Source organism: Lycorma delicatula, chromosome 2 (assembly GCF_047948215.1).
Source record: "Lycorma delicatula isolate Av1 chromosome 2, ASM4794821v1, whole genome shotgun sequence".
Lineage (NCBI taxonomy): Eukaryota > Metazoa > Arthropoda > Insecta > Hemiptera > Fulgoridae > Lycorma > Lycorma delicatula.
This window is the reverse complement of record NC_134456.1, coordinates 222,454,247-222,467,198: the sequence shown is the minus strand read 5'-3', so window position 1 is coordinate 222,467,198 and position 12,952 is coordinate 222,454,247. Positions and strand designations below refer to the sequence as shown.

At 31.7% G+C, this 12,952-nt stretch overlaps 1 protein-coding gene across 2 annotated transcripts in view; it reads right to left on the bottom strand.

Moving 5' to 3' along the window:
* Sytalpha (Synaptotagmin alpha) overlaps positions 1 to 424 on the bottom strand; it is a 760,002-nt gene extending 759,578 nt beyond the window's left edge. The window contains exon 1 of one of the 2 annotated variants that reach the window (XM_075358087.1): positions 361 to 424. The gene's annotated coding sequence lies outside the window, so the exon portion shown is untranslated. The remainder of the gene's footprint in view (positions 1 to 360) is intronic. The other variant, XM_075358086.1, reaches the window with a different exon arrangement.
* Between the last annotated feature and the right edge of the window lie 12,528 nt (positions 425 to 12,952).

The window sequence follows — 12,952 nt, the reverse complement described above, 5'->3', positions numbered from 1 at the left end:
TTAACACTTCTTGGAATATTCAAAACTCGAAATACTTAACAAAATATAATTTTCATTAGCGTCAGAAAAGAAATAAATATGTACGTAAATAAAATATGGTATAGTAAAGAGATCGCTCTTGTTAAATTATTTCTATAAGAATAATTAAGCGTTCATATTGTGCTTTAAAAAATTACGTAAAATTACTTTTCGTAAAATTTGACAAGTTTTTCTTTTTTCTAATACGTAAAAAAAAAGGTTTTTGTTTTAATAATATTTATATTTAGATGTATAGTACAATAATATATACGTATTAATTTATTAAAAAATATATTTTAAAATATTATAAATGAAAACCACTTGTAACATTTTAGTGCTTACATCAATCAGTCGTAGACGCACCGACGATCACCAGACCGGCTTTGAAGACCGCGTATTAACTGCCACGCAGGGTTACCTCTTTACAAAGTTAAAGCTGCTTAGGTAACTTAAAATTTCCCTCTTTATTTTAACATTTCCCTTAAATGTATGCGCACTGTAGAAACTCCTACTGACATCCGATTCAAATTATTCATTTGTAATACAACTTAATGCGTAATAATATATAAAATTAAAAATTAGATCTTTCAAAATTTGTTTTTTTTTTTTATTTTTGTATTTGTGGTAAGTTGTACGATTGAGCAATATACCTAATCTACGACTACGTAATTTTGATTTTCTATTATAAATTATACGTGTTATCATTATACATCGAATAACTGTTAATCGCTTATTATCCAAAGTGCACGTTAGATAAAAAGATATAGGGCAACCGAGTGGTAACAAGGTTGTTCGGCGGGTGAACGCGTCTAACCTGGTTGTGGGGTGACAGATAATGTTTAACGTATTGTATAAAAGTGAACGTTTATGTATCCTAAAAGAAACGATACTAACCGCTGCATTTCCTTGTAGATTTTACAAGCGCGTAATTATCATTTGTAGATATAATTGCCTGCCGATTTAAGTATTGTAGACGAATTACTTCACCGCAGGAAGAGATACATTAATTAATTACTTTACATTATGTTTCCCGGTCTATCTTGTAGCTTCGATACACTGAGATACCTATCAAAGTTGCTTTTATTGAAAGTAATGATTTTTACTAGTACCTGCGGTAAAAAGTGTGAAGATGTCGCTTTGCGGACTAGATATATGCTGCATTTCAGCGGGCTTGGAAATTGATATGCAGCGGTATTTGGCTCAATAAAGAAGGGAAACCACTTCACTCCTTATTTCTTAAGTAAGCTGGCATGTAATGTTTTCTGCAGTTGAAGATGGCTGTCACTTTTGAGAGAAACTTATTATGATCTGTCAGTTATGGCACTTCATATACATGCACATATAATTTATTTATCATTAAAGATTATTTGACTTTCTGCACGCATTATTTATACTATAATACGCTTATCTCTTAATAAATTTCTTATTTCTATACAATAAATTTGATAATCTTATTTATGAAGTGAAATGTTGTCTATGATAACGTAAATTTTGATATATAATATGTTGAAGTTTTTTTAATACTGTAATTATATTATATTATATTGTAATATATTATATCATATTATTCTGTAATAGTACTGTAATTAGATTTTTGTTAAATGATTAACAAAAATTCACACTAAATGCTGGGTAAAATCATCTCCATTTAGTGTTCTGCCTGGCAGCATATCCTGATCCTTTCACCCGTGCTATCTTCATCCATTTCTGCCCAAGCCTTCTCTTTCATCCCCTTGAAGTATCCAGTCTTCACCTCACCTTTTACAGTCTTCATCTCATCTATTAACAGTGTATTTCTTCTTATGTGCTTCCTTTCTCCTATTCACCCTTTCAATGCAATTGCCAAAAACCCAACTTTCTCTAGCCGCAGGTCCTAATCAGTTTCCTTTTCTTTGGGTAATTCCTTTCTTTCTCTGTAAGTGCTTTTTCTTCTTGAAGTCTGTTATTTCTTCTCACTCAATTTATCCATCCATATTAATTTATTCATCCTTCTCCATACCTACATCTCAAATGCCTCAATCCAGTTTCTCTCCCTCTTCCTTATCATCCAAGATTCACTTCCGTACAACAAGATATTACAAACATAAAATTTGGCTTTATTTTTTCTTCCTTCCTCCTAAGTTCAGATTTTTACTTCGTAATAATTTCCTCTTATTGCTAAGGCTTCCTTTGCCATTGTTATCCTTCCTTTTATTTCCATTGTGACCTTCCAATCCTCTGTCACTATAGTTCTCAAGTGTCTGTATTTCTTTACTTTTTCTTTTTTCCTTCACTTGTTCTCACCACTAAATCCTCTTTGTAGTTTACTTCCATTACTTTAGTTCTTGTACTTATTTTCATTTCTTTCCCCAGGTCTGTTAATCTTTGAAGCCATCAGCTAAAATTATCATGTTATCAGCAAAACCTTACGCAGCTTATTTTTGTCAAACTACACTTATTCCTTCTTCTCTTATTCCTTATCATATCTTCAATGTAAATGTTTGTCAGTAAAAGGCACCTTGCCCAACAGCTCATCCTAGTCGCATCAGGTCAGTCATATTCTTATTTGTTTTCATTACTGCAGTTTATCTCATGTATAATTGCTTAATTAACCTTCTGTCTTTCCATTCTACTTTCTTCTTTTAGAATTTCCATCATTTTCTTCCATTAGAATCTATCAACTGTCTTCTCAAAATTTATGAAACACAGACTTCTTCCTCTTCTCTCTAAATATTTCCTCCTACCTTCCTTAGTAGTTCAATGGCATCTCTGGTTCCTTTCCTTTTTCTGAAACCAAAATGTTCCTTCCCTGCATTTTCTTCCAACTATTCTTACCAACCTCCAGTTTAGGATTTTTTACAGTACTGTACGATTCAAAAAAGACTTCACACATTTAAACGCATATAAAAATTTATTGAGATAATTACAGACTCAGTAAGGTCTCATTTCATAGAAAAACGCATGAAGTTGGCACCCTATATTCACTTTGGTTTGATATGGCTTCCATTTTTAATGCAACATACATCCCACCTGAAGTCAATTTCATTCCAGACTTTAGCCAGCAAGTTAAGCGTTACCTCTGCAGCTGCTGTGTTAATTTGAACTCTTACCTCAACAAGACCAACAGGCAAAGGTATTTCATAAACTCGATCTTAATGAAACCCACAACAAAAAATCTAGTAGGGCCAAATCTGGGGAGCAAGGTAGCAGTGCAATTGAACCTTCACAGCTAATCCACCAGCCTGAGAATCGAGCAACAAGAAAATCTCAGACTTCTACGTGGTAGCAAGGTGGGCCCCATATTGCTGATCGTAATGGCATCCATCTTGTTCATCATCATCTAATTCAGGAGTTAGAAACTTTTGAAGTATGTACAAATAAACGTTACCATTTGCAGTTGCTTCCTGGAAGAAGAATGAGCTGTATAGCCTTTGTTTGCTTAGTACACAAAAAACATTGACCTTAGAATTATCATGAATGTGCTGCAAAGTTTCATGAGGGTTTTCGCTAAATATTCGGCAGTTATGTTAAGGTGTACTCACCTTACCACTGATGTGAAATGTTGACTCATCACTAAAAATTACATTTGTTAAGAATGTATCATTGTTGGCGATTATATCCATCATTTCCACACAAAACTGCAGCCGAGCAACTTTGTCATCATCTGTTATGTGTTGAACTATGGCTTCAAGTGTAATCATTTACGTAATACGTGCCAAACAGTCATTCGTGGAATTCCAATCTCACATATGTATGTTGAGTTGATTTCTTCATACTGCATGCAAAACTTTCTCCAAGATGTTCCACAGTAGCTTCAGGGATGCCTGGGCATCCTGGTGATTTTGAATGTTTATCAGAACAATCTGTCTCAAAGAAGGTTGGTGCCAAGAGTAAATTATATGCCTACAAGAAGGTTCCCTACCTTACTCTCTACAAAAATTACGTTGAACTGCAGCAGGTGATTGTAAATTGTGATACCAAAAACACAGTGAGCACATTCCACACCAGTAAATGTATCTGTTTTTAATAACACTGATGACAGCGCTAGCGGATGAATTCGGAACTAATAACCTGAGTCCACGTAGCAAAACACTATATGCTATTTATAGCAAACACTTGATGTGTTTTGCTATAAAATGAGATCTCAACCAAATCTGTAAGTTATCTAAATAAATTTTTATATGCTTTTAAAGTTGTGAAGTCCTTTTTGAATCACCTGATATGATGAGAAAATATGATCAAATTATTATCAATATCTATTATTTCTCAAATTAATTATCCTAGTTGAGATACAATGCACATTGTCTCTCTTTTTTTACGTTGTTTGAAAGGGCTTATACGAACTAATATCAGGTTGTCCTCATGTTCAGGGATTTTCTGTATTCTCAACGTGCTACCAGAAAGGACACTTTCTGCTTAGTACACATCTTTAATATGGCTTTTTCTTCCTTATAAAAGGGGCATTCCCAAGACCTTGTTGCATGTGGACCTTAACAGTTTATACATTTTCTTCCTCAGCGCATGTGCTATCATCATGTCCGTACGGCTGTAACGTGCACAAACCTGTTCCTTTATGCAACCAATTTAGGTGTGACCAAAATCCTGACATTGGAGGCAGCATCAGGGGTTTGGTTCATATGGTCGCACATGAACAGAAAGGTAACCAATCTTTTATAGTCACGAACGGTCAGCTTGGAAAAGGTCAAAACTAACAATAATGTCGGTACATCGACACCATTCTCCCTTCTCATAATCCACTGCACAGAGATGACTGACCGTTGACAACTCTTCTGTAATTACAGGTAACTCAACATTAGCAAAGTCACGACAAAAGATCACTCCTTTGCTAAAATTTAGCTACGTATGGGGCTCTACTGTCACTTGGTCCATCCGTATAAAATTATGGGCTAGCAGTTTTCGGCATTGTTTTTCGTTATTAACTTCAACAAGCAGGGCGCCACTCCTGAGTTTTTTTTAACAGACTTTGGAGACCCACAATCTGTTACAATGCTCCTGTTTATTATGAAGGGTGAAATCTTTTCAAAGGATTTACCTTTCTTGTTGTATCTCAAAACAAGAAACCGTATAGAAGAAACTTTACCAATCTCCGTAACATTTCTAGTTTCTTTCTTAATAGCAGGGCCAGTGCTAGGCAGTAAGCGACAGTCTATGGCGAGAAAATTTAGGAGCGGCAAAACCGCCTAAACTACAGTGCAAAAGAAAATAAACACACCCACAAAAATATATTTCAATTACTTGAATCTAGAAAATAATATTATTATTCTACTATTTTTGTTTATTGTTTTAAAAATATATTTAAATTGTCTGAAAATAGTAAGTATAAGTATTAGTTTGTAAGATTATGGTCGTTAGCTCGTTAAAAATGTAAATCTTGTTTTTCAATAACACAATTTTCCGTAAATCTGTGTTAGTATTATGTAAGACAATGATACTATAATACAATAACCAAAAAAATGACATAATTGAATGTCTTAATTCAATAATGTCATTTTTCTGGCTAAGATGGTTCTTTTATAATCATGTTCTTTTATTTGAAAGCTGAAAGCGGCACTTTTTGGGTTTGCCTATGGCGGCAAAAACAGAAGGGCTGGCCCTGTCACTAGTTAAACCTCGGCCAACAACATCTGTCAAAGTCTCTTCAAACTCCCATTTTTGTTGGGTTTTTCAAGTGGACCAACAACCACTGTAAGATTTTTATTACAGACTACCATACGGCTCCCACAAATACTGGACCACTCCAACAGCGTGCACGTGTACTGGAGCTAGAGCTAAATACAACTGCCCCAGTTCTGGGCAACTGGGTTGCCCAGAAGACATCGTTCGAGACTCACTACGTAAAGCCATCCACCCACCGGCATGATAGTTTCCACCTTGGGTTACGATTGCGTTTCATAAAGTGTAGCAATACCACAGAGTGTAAGTGTAAAAAGAAATTGTGTAAGATATTGTTCTGTAGTTGTATAAGTGTATATGTTGTAATTTTGTAATTTGTACAGTGTATGTGTATCGTGTAAAGTGTTCTGCAGCTCTGTGTGTAGTGGGAAGAAAACCTGCAGAGGCTAGGGCCGTGGAGATGCCAACCTCCAAAGTCTTAAAGAATAAGACTCCCTGTCGGGGTTAGTATTTAGTATTCACCACAGTGGTAACATTGTATTAGCGTTTCTTGAAAGCGTGCAATTTTTCTTAATACTATTGTTGTGCAAACATATAAGTTCTTTTTTCTATTTTTTTTTTTAAATTAAAATTGTTTATTTTCATGCTTCTTTTTTCTGTTATGCATTTTTTACCTGTTTAAATGAGTAGTAAACCAAAAATATTGAAGACTTATCATTTTCATGAAGGATGGGAATGTGATTACTTCTTTATGGTAAATAATAAATGTTGTTGCTTAATATACAATGCCTCTGTAGCTATTACTAAAAAGGATAATCTGGAGAGGCATTTTTTAACTTTACATAATAAATATGAAACACATTATCCACAAAATAGTGACTTGAGAAGAAATAAAATTAGGGATCTTAAGACTCAATTAAGAAGTCAACAAAATATTTTAAAGAACCCAAGTTGAAATCACATATAGTAACTATTAGTCGCTAATGTAGTGACTATTAGTCACAGACTAAAATAAGCCTGTTATCATTCAAAGTAAGCTATATTTTAGCAAAAATATGTAAACCATTTTATAATGGGGAATTTATAAAAGAAACTTCTTTTAAAATGTCAAATTCACTTTTTAATTATTTTAGGAACAAAACTGAAACTATTGCTGTAATTAAATATCTACAATTGTCTCAAAATACTGTGCTACAGTGGATTGAGAGAATGAGTGAAAAATAAAATAAAAAACAGTTACACAACATTAAAAGATGTTTTTCCCTTCATTTTGATGAATCAACAGATATACATTTTATAGCACAATTGCTTATTTTATTCAAATGATTTTTAAACCATATGAATAGAAACATCTAAAGATATTACTTCTAAAGATAAATTGTTGAGTATGATTTCTTTGAAAGAAAGGACTATAGGTCTAGAATATTCAACTCTTTTAAAAACTTCCTCATTAATTTGAAACTTATCACTTTTTAGATTAATTTCAATTACAACAGATAGAGTAGGAGAATAACTCTATAGGAGTTTTTATAAATCTATGCCAAAATTATGATGAATCCCAAGTTTTTTGAGCTACCACTATAATTCATCAACAAGTGTTAGCCAGCAAAAGATTAAATACAAAAGAAATAATGGACATAGCATTCAAAATTGTTAATTCCATTTGAGGAAGTTACCTTCAGCAGTGTTCTTCTTCCAACTGAAATTTGATGATAGAGAGCCGCAATACAGGACAGCTGGTGGCTCAGTAGAAGTAAATTTCTGCAACAATATCGTGATTTTTTAGAAATAAAAATATTTCTCGAAGAGCAAGATCAAGCAAGAATGTGAAAATTTAAATGATGAAACTTGACTCAATGATTTCTTATAGATTTTACATTGAAATTAAGTGATTTAAATTAGAATTTCCAAGAAAAACAAAACAATAATTGAAATGATCAGTAACATTAATGCATACAAAACAAAATTTATTATGCTAATAGATCTTCAACAAAATTTGAATCTCTTTTCAAATATGTCTGATCACCTACAAAAAACATCAAAATTGTAATTATAATATTAAAAAATACATTGCAGAAATTAAAAAATGACTGAAAACTTTGAGGTCAGATTTAATAATTTTGAAAAAAGTTACTGTGCAGTAGCTGTCTTTTCCTTTTAAAAAGGATTTAAACGTAAAACATATTGCCACAAAAATTTCTATCAGTTAACTTAATATTGAAAACAATGTGTTACAAAACAAAATTATAACTCTACAAATTGATCTAACCTTACAAGTCAGAGCAATTCATCAGATTTCTGGAAATACTTCAGTTGAGAATTAATGATAAGATAGTAAAAAAATTTAATCTGTATTTTTTCTTTGGCTACTTTTTAATTACTAAATATTATTAATAAAATATCATATTGGTTTAATACCCCTCTCCCATTGTCACTTACAAAAACCGGGCAACTATTTAAAACTCTTTTTTTTTATTTTTCAATAACAGCATGAATTGAATCCCCTTCGTTCTATGTATGTCCAGTTATTAAATATTTATGTGTAATTGACTGGATATTCAAAGTTTAAATGCAACGTATATAAAGGCAAACTAAAAATTTGTTTTTGTTTTGTACATAACAATTGTCATTATAAGATATTATGTTCTTACTATGGCAATGATCTTTTATGAAGTGATACACACAACTACCTATTTCAGATGCTCCTCTTCCTCCAATACCTTCATGCCAGAAGTAACAGAATCCATTCTTCTCCGTCACATCAAACACTGTAAAATTGTAACATGAAAGTTTTCGTTTGTAGTAAAACAATGAAACATTTCCTCATGGAATAGGTAACACTGCCTGCATATCATATGTACAAAGCATCAAATCATCTTCACTCTTAACTAATTCTATATCTTTCTCTTTCTCTTGTCGGCTAAGTTTCTTTTCTTCATCGTGTTCAATAAATTTTTCTTTGTTCTCTGTGATATTAGACTCATTCATATTTTTTCTTGTTTCACAAAGCATACACTGGTCTTTTTTTGGTATAAAAAGAGATATTAAATTCATTTTGGAATATACTGTTGTAAATATTGAACTTTACAAAGTGTTCTTTGGTTGTAATACATTTTTCTTTATACATCTTGTACATTAGCGATACATTTAAGCTTCCATCAACGTACTCTTTTTTTGAGTCTTTGCGGCAATAATGAGAGTGTATTCTCGGAAACGACTTTATGTGGTTACGTATTCCGTCCTTTACAATTTCCTCAACAGATTTCTTGACGTGCTTACCCTGTCTACTAATTTCAGCTACACCATCTGCCTGGTTTTCTTTACAGTTGACTGAATAACTTTATTACTTATATTAAGTGTTCATGAAAAATAATTTACACACTTTAATATTTTTATCTTCAACTACAAAGGAATATGCATAATTTAATGATCTAGCACTTTCGCTTCTGGCATATCTATATTTTGGCTCAATTGTTGCCATTTGTTTTGAGATGTAATCCCTTTGATGATTAACATCACCTAACCTCCAATAGGACTGTAATAACTCGCTGTCTCTGTAAATGTGAAATTTTATCACTGCAAGATAACCTACATTTAGTATTGCAAGGTGGGTGTAATGTTCTTTCTGAAATCTCTTTACCAGAAGCACTAACATAACGTTTTCCAGAATTTCTCCTTATTTTGCTACATTTTTATTCCACTCAGAACACTTACACTTGCGTTTTCTTGATAATTCGCCTTTTCCACCTTCCTTAAGTGGTGTAATTTCAGATGATTGTGTCATAGAAAGATGAGTTTCTAGCTTCAGTGGTTTGTGTTGTAGGAGGATTACTACCTTCATCAGAAGATGAGTTCGTAGGTTCATCTGGAATATAGTCCTTATCCATGTCTTTGTCGTCGCTGTCACTTGAAGAAGACAATTCAGTTTCAGCTACTACATTTTGCCCACACAACCATAACCATTTTATATATTGAACCATTTTTTTCTACACAACCTAAAACAGAAAGAAAACAAACTTTGTGAACATTGTTGGTTTACTAAAATATTTTTTTTTTTCATTATATTTAGTAAAATGTTTGCACATCTCCAATAGGAGTCTGACAGTAAATTGCTGGGATACACTACTAGCTGATTTATGCTTTTTTATTCAGCAGTGTGTTGCACCCCTCAAGGATTGAGAATACTAGAATATGACTGTGGAGATCATTGTATTGACCACATAATACTGCTGTATATAGTAAAGTGGATGTGAAATCAGCCGCTTGCAGGTAGGCTTAGGCTCTCATAGAGCTGTTTGTGCCATTAAACAAAGAAACAAGTTTTGCAGTTGATTATGGGAACTTCCAATAACACATAAATACTGGTATCTAAAATAAGTCCCTCTTTTCGTCAGTTCTTCCAATAATTCATATTTCATAATCACGTTTCTTGGCACAGGTTGCAATTCAGTAAGTACCAGTACTGTTGTTTCTGTAGGACTTATTTCATTCTCTTCCACTTCAGTAACAGTTGATGTAGGCCTAACATAAGATACATCCGAAAGAGAAACAAAAGATTATAGGCTCAACAATATAATAATTATCTTCAACAAATTTCATGTGCAAGTGCCAACTTGCACACGATATAGGTATACATACTTACCTATAGGCCTATGTACTTACATAATTACAGATCTCATTCATTAAAACTAATTATTGTCTTCATTCATAAAGTAACCACAATTATAGAAATGTTACACTATTTCATTCCAAATGAACTTTAATTGAAACAAATCCGTTTATTATAATTTATGTTAACAAATAAACTGGTTAGGTTATACTACTAATTTTGCTTTACACATAAATATTTCAGTAGTGTCATTAAAAGATTAATTTGTCTTAATTTTTTTTTTAAATTCATAATAAATGAAGTAACATATTATGTGCATTATAAAGTAGCTATAAAATTGTAAAATAAGTTGAACAGCTGTAAAACATCTTGTTACTTGGCTATATAGGGAAAGCTTCATGTTCAATTGAACCATAAGATAGATTTTGTAAAGGATTTTAGGATGTTTTATTCCAAATTAATTAGGTTCCATTAATCACAACCAAAATTTACAATAAATTATTATAATATTACAGATCTAGATTACGTCTGAAAGATCTGATCAATAATAAAACAATAAAAAAACTTACCTTCAAACTCATCATAAAGAGAATTAATTTAAACTAAGTTGAATTAAGTTGAACTATTCTTCTGCCTCTCGATAATATTATATCATTTTTTATGTGATTAGTTGACATTTTCGAACAAATAATCCAATCTTTACTAAACAAACAACCAAACATCCTAAAACAAAACCTCAGACTTATTACAACTATAGTGCTCACTGCTGCCACAAGTGGTAAAAATCAGAAGTAACTTTTAGATCTATACTGCACTATCTTGACTTGTAGCAGTATAGAACTACAAGTAATATTGAGTTATAACAGAGTACAACTTCAATTCAAAATGTAGCCACTATAGAACTGTACAAAATGACAAATTCGTAAAACTTCTTAAAAGCTTTATCTGCTTTCACACAATGTGCATTAAAATTTTGACTTATATCAGTATAGAACATCATAGAGCAAGCCGTAACAATTAATATTTGATATAATTAACTAAAAATTGATATTTTTTGAGTTGCAGCACTATAGAACTCAGCCATCGACATATAGAAGTTGGTGGTCGGTCACTCCTGATATACAGGACCTCCACGTATACCTTCCATCTTTCATCTCATGTAGCATTTTATCATCCTTATCCTCAATCTCTCTCATTTTACTATTTCCTTTTTACTTATCTCATGTAATGCTCTTCATATTCTGATATATCATACCATACTGGCCTTTCTTTTCTACAACCTTAATATCAACCATCTTTTCCTAGCTTTTTGTGTTTTCCTTCTAAATTTATTAATTTTTGATTGATTTCTCTTTCACTTCATATGAAATACACTCCTTTATTTTCAAATTTACCACTAAGGGTATGTTGGATGAATTATTTTTTATGTGTTTTGATTTCTCTAATATTCTTTGATACTTTTGCCCCTCTTTTAAATTTTGGTTTTTCTTGGAATTTTCAGTTTTCATCTTTTAGTAGTTCTCTAAGATAGGTTCTACTTTCAATTATTTCATCTGTAATATTTAATTGAACTCTTGTTGGATTTTTTTGAACCATTAACTCTTAGCGTTTCTATTTTTGAAATATCTAAATAACTGTTTTACAAGTCTATTAATGTTCATTCTAAAAATATGACTATAGAAACTGATTCTCCTTTTTTTCATGATGTCTAAATTTTTTTCAATTTTTAGATACAGGTTTTTATTGGGAATTAATTTCGTCTCATTATATTTTCGCCCTAAAATTTTTCTTTTCTAAGGTGTCTAGAATTCCTTTATTGCTTAGCATTATAGTTTCAGCTATGTATAGAGTTTTGTTTTATTACTGCTTTATAGTGTCTAATATTTGAGTACCATGATAGCGACTCTTGTTATGTGTTTTTAGTTAGTTGAAATGCTAGTTCCATTCTTTATGTTCTAGATTCTATTTTTTTTCTTTTCTAATACATTCCATGTGATCCATTCACCTAGATATTTAGTGTTCTACTCCTTTATGTTTCTGTTTGTTAATTTCCAAATTTTTGTGCAAGTTATTAATATTTTAGTGTTTTTGAAGAAGTTGAGTCCTATTTTGGCTCTTTCTGTAATTCTGTTTTTTTGCTTAGACTTTCTTTAGCTATATATCCTGTATCATCTGCAAATGCTAAACAGTTCCATTTTAGCACTTTAATCCCTATTTTAATCGCATTATTTCCTTTTAAGCTTTGGTTCCATTCTGTAACTAAATTTTCTAGTCCATAATACAATAAAAGTGATGATAATCCATCATTTTATTTGACTCAATTTTGATTAGAAATGGTTATAATAACACTCCTTTAAATTTTACTTTAGAATTTGAGTCTGTTAAGGTAGTTTTGATTATAATTGTGGAAGGACTAATTCTTTTAGTGTTGATATTAGGGAAGTTCTATCAATGAAGTCACATGATTTTGAAGGTCAATGAATGTTTTTACATATGTTTTATTTGTAAGTTTACAATAATTCATAATATTTTTAAGGTTAAAAATTTGTTTGAAAAAAAAAATCGCCTAAATAATCTCCAACTTGGGAATCTAGTTGTGGTTCTGCTCAGTTTAGTAATGCTTTTGAAAGTATTTTGTGAAGTGATTGTATTAAAGATGTTTTTTCCAGTCTGATGCTATTTTTTCTTTTTCCTTTAAGTTAAAGTTGTAAA